The 11976-nt window shown below is 39.4% G+C and overlaps 1 pseudogene; it reads left to right on the top strand.

The window, feature by feature from the left end:
* The first annotated feature begins 10576 nt into the window (after nucleotides 1-10576).
* Nucleotides 10577-11729, top strand: LOC133766251 (spindlin-1-like; annotated as a pseudogene).
* The last annotated feature ends 247 nt before the right edge of the window (nucleotides 11730-11976 follow it).

Raw genomic sequence — 11976 nt, 5'->3', positions numbered from 1 at the left:
CTATGGCTTGGGAAAGCAGAGGATGGCCCAAGTCCTTGGGCCCCTGCACCTGCATGGGAAACCTAGAAGAGGCTCCTGGCTTCAGATGGGTACAGCTCTGGCCACTGAGACCAATTGGAGAGTCAACCAGTAGATGGAAGACCTCTCTCTCTCTCTCTCTGCCTTTCCTCCTCTCTCTGTGTAACTCTTTGAATTAATTAAATAAATCTTTTTAAAAAACATTAGTAAATTGGGAATTTAATAACTCAGATAAAAAGTACAGCTGAGAATCTTAACAGCAGACTAGATTAAGCAGAAGAAAGGATTTCTGAACCCCAAAGCAAGCTTCTTGAAATATTCCAATCAGGCCGAATCTCTAAACCAAATCCAAAAGAATAAAAAATAAACAAATAATGAAGAAAGCCTCTGAGACTTGAAGATACCATTAAATGAACAGATAATCAAATGACAATTTCACATGAGAAGGGAAAGTGCATAGAGAACCTAATCAATGAAATAGCTGACTGATAATAAAATCTTGAACAAGACAGACTTCCAAGTTTAGAAGACCCAAAGAGATTATATTTAGAAAAGGCCCCTTAACTTTTTATAGTCAATATATCAAAACTCCAAGACTAAGAGATAATTGTATCAATACTAAAAAGAAAAGTGCTCAAGTCACATTTATAGGAGCCATCAGATATCTAACAGCAGATACCTCAGCAGAAACTTTACAGGCCAGGAGGAAATTGAATGACATATTCAAAGTTCTGGGGGAAAAAAGCAACTGCCATCGAAGAATATTGTATTCAGCAAAATTATTCTTCAGAAGTGAAAGACAAATAGACTTCCCAAACAAATGAAAACTTAGGGAGTTCATCACCACTAGGCTGGACTTAAAAGAAATGCTCAAATGAATCCTACACCTAGAAGTGAAAGGGTGATTACCACCATTATGAAAACATACGAACCAATAAAATTTACTGATAAAGTAGATATATAACTGAAAAAGGGAAAATAACCCCTATCACTACAGAAAACCACTAAACCACAAAAATAAATAGCAAGACAGCCGGCGCCGTGGCTCACTTGGTTAATCCTCTGCCTGTGGTGCCGGCAGCCAGGGTTCTAGTCCCGGTTGGGGAGCTGGGTACTAGTCCCAGTTGCTCCTCTTCCAGTCCAGCTCTCTGCTGTGGCACAGGAGGGCAGCAGAGGATGGCCCAAGTGCTTGGACCCTGCACCCACATGGGAGACCAGGAGGAAGCACCTGGCTCCTGGCTTCGGATCGGCACAGTGCCAGCTGTAGCGGCCATTTGGGGTGTGAACCAATGGAAGGAAGACCTTTCTCTCTGTCTCTCTCTGTGTGTATAACTCTCTCTCTCTCTCTCACTGTTTAACTCTACCTGCCCCCCCCAAAAAAAAAATAGCAAGAAAAAAAGGAACCAAGAATATTTTAAAAATTAGCAAATTAAAATGGCAAGAATAAATGTATTTAATAATAATCTTGATTACTAGGGATTGAATTCCTAAATTTAAAAAAAGGCAGACTTGACAGATTAAAAAAACAAATCCTAGTGACAAGACCTGCCTTCAAGACACACATAGACTAAAAGTGAAATGTTGGAAAGTGCTATTTCACACACATGAAAACTCCAAAGCAAGGAGTAGATATAATTACACTTGGCAAAGAAGTACACTATATAATCATAAAGGGGTCAAATCAATACTAGGAAACAATTATAAACATATATGCACCCAAATATATAAGGCAAATATTACTAGATCCAAAGAAGGAGATACAGTCTAATGTAATAATAGCTGGGGACTTCAATATCCCACTGTCATGGCTAGATCATCCAGACAAAATATCAACAAAGAAACATCAGAGTTAAACTAAATCATACATTAAATGAACCTAACAGACAATTCCAGAACATTGCATTGAACGGCTGAGAATACACATTCTTCTCTGAACATCAAGCATCCTCCAGGGTATCCCATATATTGGGCCACAAAGCAAGCCTCAACAAATTTTTAAAAATCAAAATTATATTATGTATCTTTTATCATCCAAAGGAATAAAAATCAACAAGAGGAATGTGACAAATGATATAAATACTTGGGAATTGAACAATATTCTCTTGAATGACCAATGCATCATTGAATAAATCAAAAGGGAAATTAGAAAATTTTTTGGAATAAGTGAAAATGAAAACAACATCCAAAACCTATAGCAAAAGCACTATAAAAGGAAAGTGTATAGCAATAAGTGTCTACATGTAAAAAATGAGTAAGATTTTAAATAGATAGCCTAATGGTACAACTCAGAGAACTACAAAAGCAAGCAAAAAAATAAAAATCAAATTCAAAATTAGAAGTGAAGAAATAACAATGATATGGAAAAATAATTGAAATAGAAACTTTAAAAATATAAAACATCAACCAAAGAGATGGTTTTCAGAAAAGATAAACGAGGCAAATATTTAGCCAGGTAAATCAAGGGAAAAAGAGAGAAGACCCAGAAAAACAAAGGATTATTAGAGACTATCATGAATAATTATATTGCAATGAATTGGAAAGCCTAGAGAAATGAATAGATTTCTGGACACAAACTTCCTAGAAAAGTTAACTATGAAGACAGAGAAAACCTGAACAGACCAATAACCAACTGTAATTTTGAATCAGTAATAAAAAATCTCCCACCAAAGGGAAGTCAAGGACATGAAGCCTTTACTGCTGAATTCTACAAAACATTTAAAGAACTAATGGCAATTACTATAAAATTATTCAAAAACACTGAAAGGGAGGTAACTATGCCAAATTCATTCTGTAAAGTTAGTAATTACCCTGATACCAAAACCAGATGACACAACAAAAAGGAAACTACAATTCAACATCCCTGATGAAAATAGATGCAAAAATGCTCAACAAAATGCTGTCAAATGTAATCCACCAGAAGATGGTAACAATCCTTCATCACAGGCAAGTGTGATTTATCCTAGGGATGCAAAGCTTAATTTGGTCATATGTTCAACATATGCAAATCAGATAAGTATTGTATAACACACCAATCAACTGAAAGACAAAAATCATATGATCATCTCAATAGATACAGAAAAAGCATTCAGTAAAATTCAGCATCCCTTCATAATAAAATCCTCAAATAATTGGGTAAAGAAGAAAGATAACTCAATATAATAAAACTATGGCTATGACAAACCCATAGCCAGCATCATGTTTTGTAGGGAAAAGCTGATACAGGAATAAAACAAAAATGTCCACTTTCATCATTTCTATTCAACGGAGTACTTGGAGTTTCAGCCAGAGTAAATGGGCAAGAGAAAGAAATAGCAGGCAACCAAATCCCCATTTTCAGATAGTATGATCTTATACATAAAAAATCTAGACTCCACCAAAAACTTTTGGAACTGATAAATTTGATAAAGTTGCAGAACATAATATACAAAAACAGGGGAATTTTTATATACCAATAAGGAACTGACTGAAAAGCATCCCATTCACAAATATTCATAGACACACACACATACACATACACACACACACAACCAAGGTAAAATTTAATCAAGGAAGTGAAAGACCTCTACAGTGAAAATTTAAGACACTGATAAAAGATTACAGAGGACACTGCAAAATGGAAAGATATACTCAGGGATTGGAAGAATACTGTTAAAATGTCCATACTACTCAAATCTATCTATAGACTCAGTACAATTCCCATCAAAATACCAGAGTATTCTTAACAAAACAAAATAAAAATCACTAAGGTTGTATAACAACACACATTTACAAACACAAATAAACCAGAATGGACAAAGCAGTCCTGAATGAATAAAATAAAAAAAACCCCTAAAACCCAATCAGAAAGCTTGAGAAATCACAATATTTGACTTCAAAACATACCACAAAACTTTATTAATCAAAACTTCATGGTACTAGTATTAAAACAGATGTGTAGATCAATGGATCAAAATAAAAAAATAGAGGAATTTATCTATTTATAGTCAAATGATTTTTTTTACAGTGAACATATGATGGAGAAATGAGTTTTTTTCTTCCTTTTTTTAAAAAAAAGATTTATTTATTTATTTGAAAGTCTGAGTTACACAGAGAAGGAGAGGCAGAGTGAGAGGCAGAGAGAGAGAAAGAGAGAGAGAGGTCTTTCATCCACTATTTTACTCCCCAATTGGCTGCAAAGGCTGGAGCTGCACCGATCTGAAGCCAGGAGCCAGGAGCTTCCTCTGGGTCTCCCACATGGGTGCAGGGACCCAAGGACTTGGGCCATCTTGGGCAATAGCAGAGAGCTGGATCAGAAGTGGAGCAGCCGTGATTCGAACTGGCGTCCATATGGGATGCCAGCAGTGCAGGTGGCGGCTTTACCTGCTATGCCACAGCGCCGGCCCCCATAGTTTCTTTAATAAATGCTACTGGAAAAACTGGAAATACACATGGAAAAAAAGAAACAAGACCTTCCTTCCTCCCAAATCTCACCATATACAAAACTCAGCTCAAAACGGATCAAAGATGTAAATGTAAAGCACACAACTATGAAACTATTAGAACAAAACTTAGGGGAAATACTTCAGGATACTGCAAGAGGGAAAAATTGACTAAGACTCCCCAAAGAGCAGACAACAAAAGCAAAACTTGATAAACTGAATTATATCCAACTAAAAATGTCTGTATAGCAAAGAAAACAGTGAACACAGTGAAGAGATAACCTACAGAATGGGTAAATTCTTGCTAACCTTTCCTCAGAAGAGGGGTTAATATCCAGAATACATTGGGAGCCAAAAAAAAAAAAAAAGAAAAAGAAAAAACAAATACGATTTTACAGTGAACAAATAATATATAACATGGATGGATATTTCTTAAAAGACAATATAGAAATGGCCACCAAGTATATGTGAAAATACTCAGCATCACTAATCACTGGGGAAATGCAAATCAAAACCACAGCTGTATGTCATCTCACCCAGTTAGAACGGCTGTTATCAGAAAGACAATAAAATAAGAAATGCTGGCAAGAATGCAGAGAAAGAATTCCTAAAGACAGTTGATGGGAATGTAAATCAGTATAGCCATTATGAAGCACAGTATGAAAGTTCCTCAAAAAACTGACAGTAGAACTGCGCTATGAGCTGGCAATTCCTACACTGGGTGTACAGCCAGAGGAAATGAAATCATTATATTACAGGGCTACCTGCATGCCCATGTTTATCGCAGTATTATTCATAGTAGCCAAGATACGGAATCAACTAGACATCTATCAACAGATAAAAGGATTAAAAAAAGTGGTAAATACACACCCTAGAGTATGAGAGTGCTTAAAATAGTTTATGAAAAATGGAATGGAAAGATAATTTGATTTTGGTTTAATTTAATTTAATTTTAATTTTATTTGAAAGAGACAGAGAGAAGGGAGAGAGGGACAGAGGGAGAGAGAGAGGGAGAGAGTGAGGGAGAGAAAGAGAGAGAGGGAGGGAGAGAGAGAGAGAGAGAGAGAGGAAGAGAGATATCTTCCACCTGCTAGATCACTTCTCAAGGGCCCACAACAATTAGGTCTGGACCTGAGTGAAGACAAAAGTCAGGAGCTCAATCCAAGTATCCCACATGGATAGAAGGAACCCAAATGCCCAAATGATTTGTCTTCTCAGGTACACATTAGCAGGTAGAAGGATCAGAAGCAGAGTAGCAGGAATGTGAACCAGAATACTCTGTTATGAGATCTGTGCATCCCCACTGGTGTATTGATTGTGTCAAATGCCTGAGCCAGGCATAAACAATTTCAAAATCCTAATTTTTTCATAATGTACATTTTCCAAGAAGTTTCTGAAGATTCCCCATGTCTTTCTATCATAAAAATGATGAAATCCTGTTATTGTCAGCAAGATGGATAGAACTACATGACATTTTGTTAACAGAAATAAATCACACAGGAAAACAAATATCACATTACTTCATTCATTTGTGGAAGCTAAAGAAGTTGATTTTCAGTTAAGAGTAGGACAGAGGCCACTAGGGGCCTAGAAAGAGTAGGGGGCAATGGGGGTGCGTGAGAGGGTGAGTAATGGATACCAGAACACACTTCAATGGGGAATAACGGTTCTAATGTTATAAAGCGCAATAGGTTAACTACAGCAAGTACAAAAACTCCACACAGGTGGGGCTATGCTGTATATAATGTTTTCAACCTACTTTTAAAAAAGTACCTGTTGGTAAGCTTTGAGACAGCATTCTAGTTTTTTATAAACTTTTTATCTTGAGACTATTGTAGACTCATATGTAGTTTAAGAAAAGATACAGAGATCCCATGGTAACACCTTGCAAGACATAAGTATTTCACAACCCAAATATTGACACTGATAAAGTCACAGTGGAACAGTTCCATCTCCACAAGCATCTGTCCTGTTTCCCATTTATAGACACACCTACTTCTTTCCTGCTGGCACTTGTTCCTTAAAACCTGGCAACTATTCAGATGCTATTTCTGTAATTTTGTAATTTCAAAAGTGTAACACATGTGTACACAGTTGTGTGTAACCTTTTGAGATTGACTCTTCATCGTAGCACCATTCTCTAACGTATTCATTCAGTTGTTGCATGTATCAGTAGTTTTTTTCTGTTGGTGAGTAGTACTCTATAGGATGGATATACCACAGTTGGCTTAACCTTTGTACTCAATGAAGGACATCTTGGTTGCTTCCAGATTTGGATCATCAGGAATGCTACAAAATCCAGGTATAGATTTGAGTTGTTGACTTGTTAAGCTCCAAATATTGGATGTACACAGCAAAAATGAAACCAAAGGTAAACTAGGGCATTTACTATCATGTCATTCTGTAGGTCACAGATTCATGTAGTCCAATGCCCAGGGTTTTTAGTTTTACTAAACAGGAGGAATACAGAAAGCATATCCATTATCTGTTCCTGGAAGCAGGCATCTTAGTTGTCTTCTCAACTGCTCAATATCACCTTGTATAAACTCTTTATTTTGCTATATTGTCCAAATTACCCTCCACAAAGGCTTTTCCAGTTCACATTTTCACCTGTCTTAATACGCATTGGTTAATATTTGTGGCCACTGAGGACCGGCTGTACACTCATCTGATGTTTATTAGATGCAGATGAGGTAAAGTGAGGATGATCTGGATGTGGATTAAAGCTGGACTCATTACTTCGTGTGTAGTGTTGAGTACTTCAAATGGCAGGCAAGTATTTGATGAAGGGCTGGTGAGGGCCGTGTTGAGTTGATTGGAGAGCTGTGTTGACTAAGGTGAAGAATCATAACCAAACCCACACACCTTCTCCCAGACTTGGAAGACAGTGTTTGGTTGGCTGGGGAAATGGAAGGGCTGGTATCAAGAAGAAACCAGGCCATGAGTGTGGAGCTGAGGGTCTCTCTCTAGCTCCAGAGTTGCTAGGGACTGCCTTTATGGCTGAGGGAAGCTGAGTGGTAGACAAAGGGCCCAGGCAAGCAGGACCAAAAATATCATGAAGGAATTATCAGGCAAGAGAGTGGATGACTATATATGTGATATTGTGATGATTCATGTGGAAATTTATAGAGAAATTCATGTGAGACAGTGAGAACCAAAATCTCCCAAGTGGGAAAGGGGTGATAGGAAGAGGCTCAAAACAAAAATTTTGGGGAGGTCTTTGGATGAATGTTCAGCTTCCAGTGAGAAAATCGTGAAAAAGAGATGTTGGATCTGACTGTTTGCAGAGGGAGAGGGTGTTAAGGAAGAAAGGAGAGCCTTTCAGAAAGAGCACAGTATTAGCCAAATTAGTTTTCTTCATTGTGTAATATTTAGCAACTTAAAACTATACACATTAATTGGCTCATGGTTTCTGGGCAAATCTTAGGTGGGTTCTTTGCTCAGGTTCTTGGGGTTCTCATCAGAGGCATGAATGGGGAAGGATTCACTTCTATGTTTTGTTAAGTGGTTGACAGAATTAATTTCCTTATAGCTGTAGGAGTCGTGGCAACTTGCTTTTCTGAAGTAAATAGGGAGAAGAAGAGAGAGGGAAACAAACAGAACATGGAAGGAGTCTATAAGTAATAGAGTTTTATATAACATAAGGTAATCCCAGGAGTAACATTTCATGGCCTTTCTTGCATTCTACTTGTTGGAAGCTCACATGCAAAAGGATAGCATGATAGGACGATGTGAAGACCAGGTGTTGGGGAATATGGTGATCATCTTGAAGTGTACAACAGCAAAGGCATGGCGGGTTAGGACAATGTTAGGTTTAAGGAAGAAGAGTAGACATAAGCTGCCTGTTGAGGAATGTTGGAAATAAGATGGATATGAACTTTGGGGCTACATTTTGGGGAACCTTGAAGGATATTCTGAAAGACTGATCCTTTTGGCTTTGTAGAACCTGTTACTGGACCTTTCCACCTTTGGCCTCCTGTTGCTTCCTTAAGTCAATGTGCTTGCTAAGAAACTCATTTTGGTTTTTAATTCTCTGCTCAAATACTCATTTTCTAAGCATTCATTTCTTCTGAAAAGTGTTTTAGAACTTAAATATCAATGTGTTTTAAAAAGCATCTGCATTGAATTAACCTTGATTATTTTCTATAGTTTTATTACTTGGGGAGTTGTTGAAGCCCAACATGCAAACTACTACCTTTCAACCTTGTGTTTAACACAGCTCCTCTGCGGAACTAATTGCGGAGAGCAAAATGAGCTACCTGCTAAGTGTACCTTGTTTTTACCATCTTGTATGAGCTCTGTTTAGGAGCTATGCTAGGAAAGAAAAGATTCTTGTGGAACTATTCAGGAAGGTAAAAACGCATGGAGTTGGAGCTCATCTGGACTATGCTGGAAATAGCTCTCAAATATTATAGAAAAGATAAAAAAAACAGCAGAGCCAACTGAAAAAGTTCTGTGTAGGTGGAATTTGTAAGCCTCTAAAACAGCAAGTTGTATGGTTCTAATTGTCAAAATGTCTTGTGAACTTCCATATGGTGGTAAGTCTGTGACTGTTAACATTGTTTGGTTGATAAGGTGTATATTGACCAATAGTAGAATCTTTAAAATGAATTTATTATATTTTTAAGATGACAAGCACAGGGGCCAGTGTTGTGGCACCGTGATTATGCCTGCATTGCCAGCATCCCATATGGGTACTGTTTCACATCTCAGCTGCTCCACTTCTGATCCAGCTCCTTGCTATTACAACCAGGAAGGCAGCAGAAGATGGTCCAAGTGGGAAACCCAGACGAAACTCTTGGCTCCCGGCTTCTGACTGGCTGTTGCAACCATCTGAGCAGTAAACCAGTAGATGGAAGATCTTTGTCTCTGTCTCTCCCTGTATATCTAAGTCTGTAAGCTTGCCTTTTAAATAAATAAATGAATCTTGAAAAAAATGAAAAGCCAGATCAAAGGTTCTTTTTTCTTTCTGATTTTGGTGGTGACAAGGACTCCTTTGGGAATCCTCATAAGACCCATGGATTTTCTCCTACAAAATATTTATATGTAAAGAATGATATACAGTTTCAAAAGCCCATTGAACCCCCAAGACTATCCACTGGGAAATACGTGGACTCTACATTAAGAAATCTTGAGTAATATATTTTTGAAAATAATAGTAAATCCAAATATGTTCTCATATTTTCAGCTCATACAGTATTCCCAGTGATTGATATATTTATGGATCTGAGGATCTCCCCAGCAATGGCTTGGAACACTGATTCAAGAGACAAGAAAAAGCTTTTATTATGTGTTTGGGATCCTCATGTCAGATTCTAGATGCAGAAGATAACTAAGAGCTGTCTTGTGGTTGTATTGGAATTTTGTTTCTCAATAATGTTTGACATTTTTCTGCATGGAAACTTGTCAGGTTGAAGTTTTAATTGTATTAGTGCAGGAGAAATTTAACAATCTAGTTGAGTTAATAATATAGGTAAAACAATGTGTTACCTGTGTATACATGTGCCTAAGTAGGGAGTCAGGGAAATAGGCAGAGGAGCATAAAAAGAAACGCAGAGAGGCAGAGATGGACACACATATTGTGGCAGAGAATTAAGGATTTTCCCCCTAAAGTCCACAGTTGACACCTAATTCTCAATGCAGTAGTGCTAAGAGATGAGGCCTTTGGGAAGTGACTAGGACATGAGGTTAGAACCTACAGGAGTGGGATAAGCGCTCCACGAAAGAGGCCCCAGGGAGGCTGTCTGAGCCTTCTGCTGAAGAAATCACCGCCTATGAGGCATGGTTCTCACCACATACCTCATGTGCTGGCATCTTGGATCTTGGAATCCTCGTCTACAGAACTCAGAGTACTAAGTTTCCATTATGTATAAATGTTTAACGTGTTTTCTTACATCAGTCCTAGCAGACTAAGTTAGGTTGGTAGTAGATGCACAAATATAAGAGACAGAATTAGAGGCAGAGCGTTTACAGGCCACGCCATGGGTGCTCTTACCTGCTGACTAGTAGTTAGGTGCCTGCAACGTGGTTTTTCAATACGACACAGTCTTGGCGGCCGGGGACGGTGGCTGGCGAATGATTAAATTAAAAGGCAGCTTCTGCTTGGTGAATTGTTCCTGGGTTAAAGTAAGAGATCCAGAATGCAGCCGTCGGCGCCGCCGTCGCAGTTTGGCTGGCGCAGTGCAGTGCGCAGTGCAGTGCGCATGCGCCGTGGCGGCTGGCGGGGCGGGCGTCGACCACGACGCAGCGCGCGGAGGGCGGAAGGCGCCTTCCGGGACCCGCGGAAGCCTGAGGGAGCGGCGACGGACCCGCGGGGCTGCCAGACCGCGGCCTTTGTGAGACCGGCAGCGTGCTTTCGGCTGCATGGAGTTTTGTTGAACTCGCAAAGGAAACATTTGTGTAGTGGATTAGTGAGAATACTGGAATTCTCTGGAAAGTTTCAGATGGGAGGATATTGAATTTAATGCGGATGAGTGAAGACCCCATTCGGAAAGACACCTGGCCAGCGGTCCAGAGCTGATGCAGGCCATGCTGGAGTGTCTGCAGACAGGGTGAAGAAGCGGACGTCCCACAGAAAACCAGAGCAGTGCGGGGCCCCGCAAACCTGATTTCCAGCCCCGGCGGAATATCATAAGATGCGGGATTCAGCATGGGTGGGAAGAGAGGAGTGGTCCTGTCACCCAGTGGAAGGGAGCCGGCCTGGACCAGGTGCCTGCAAATCCTTCTTGTATGTCGTAAAACATGATGGATTTGACTGTGTTTATGGACTTGAACTTAATAGAGATGAGAGAGTCTCCGCCCTCAAAGCCCTCTCAGCAACGCACACTTGGCAGACACAGGGATTGGCCAAGCGGTGGAGCATATGTTGGAGGCCGAGGAGGGCTCTGAAGATGAATCGAGGGGAATGGTCTTAGCCTGGGCGCCTGTCATGAACGCGTGGTTTTACATCCCCTATGAGAACGACCCTGTCCTGTACACGTACCAGCTCCTAGATGATTACAGAGGCGACCTTCGCGCCATGCCCGATTCTAATGATTCACCTCCAGCAGAAAGGGAACCAGGAGAAGTTGTGGACAGCCTGGTAGGCAAACAAGGGGAATATGCCAAAGAAGATGGCCCAGAAAGGACTGGCATGGTCATCCAGCAAGTGGAAGCCAAACCATCTATTTCATCAAGTTTGACGACGATTTCTATTTTTATGTCTACGATTTGGTGAAAATATCCTTGGTGTCACCACGAACTTTGCCAAATTTGTGGAACTATAAAATATATGTTGTAGACAAAAAGACTTGATTGCTTTCTGGTTTAATGAAAACTTAGATGTCCTTGCAAACCCACCATTTCTGCCAGCAGAACTGAATTTGTTCTGAATAGTACAGATGAGAGCACGAAGCATTTTGTGTAAAGAGAACTCCTTCTTAGAAGAAATCTGTGGAAGGAAGTTACAGGCAAGGTTGGTAAAAGTTAAGTTAACATCATAGTCATTTAAACCCATAATTGTTCTCAGTCATTTCCTCTTCACTCTAACACTCTTTTTCTG

Source organism: Lepus europaeus, chromosome 9, assembly GCF_033115175.1.
Source record: "Lepus europaeus isolate LE1 chromosome 9, mLepTim1.pri, whole genome shotgun sequence".
NCBI lineage: Eukaryota > Metazoa > Chordata > Mammalia > Lagomorpha > Leporidae > Lepus > Lepus europaeus.
The sequence above is the reverse complement of the archived record's forward strand: the minus strand, read 5'-3'. Positions and strand labels throughout refer to the sequence as shown.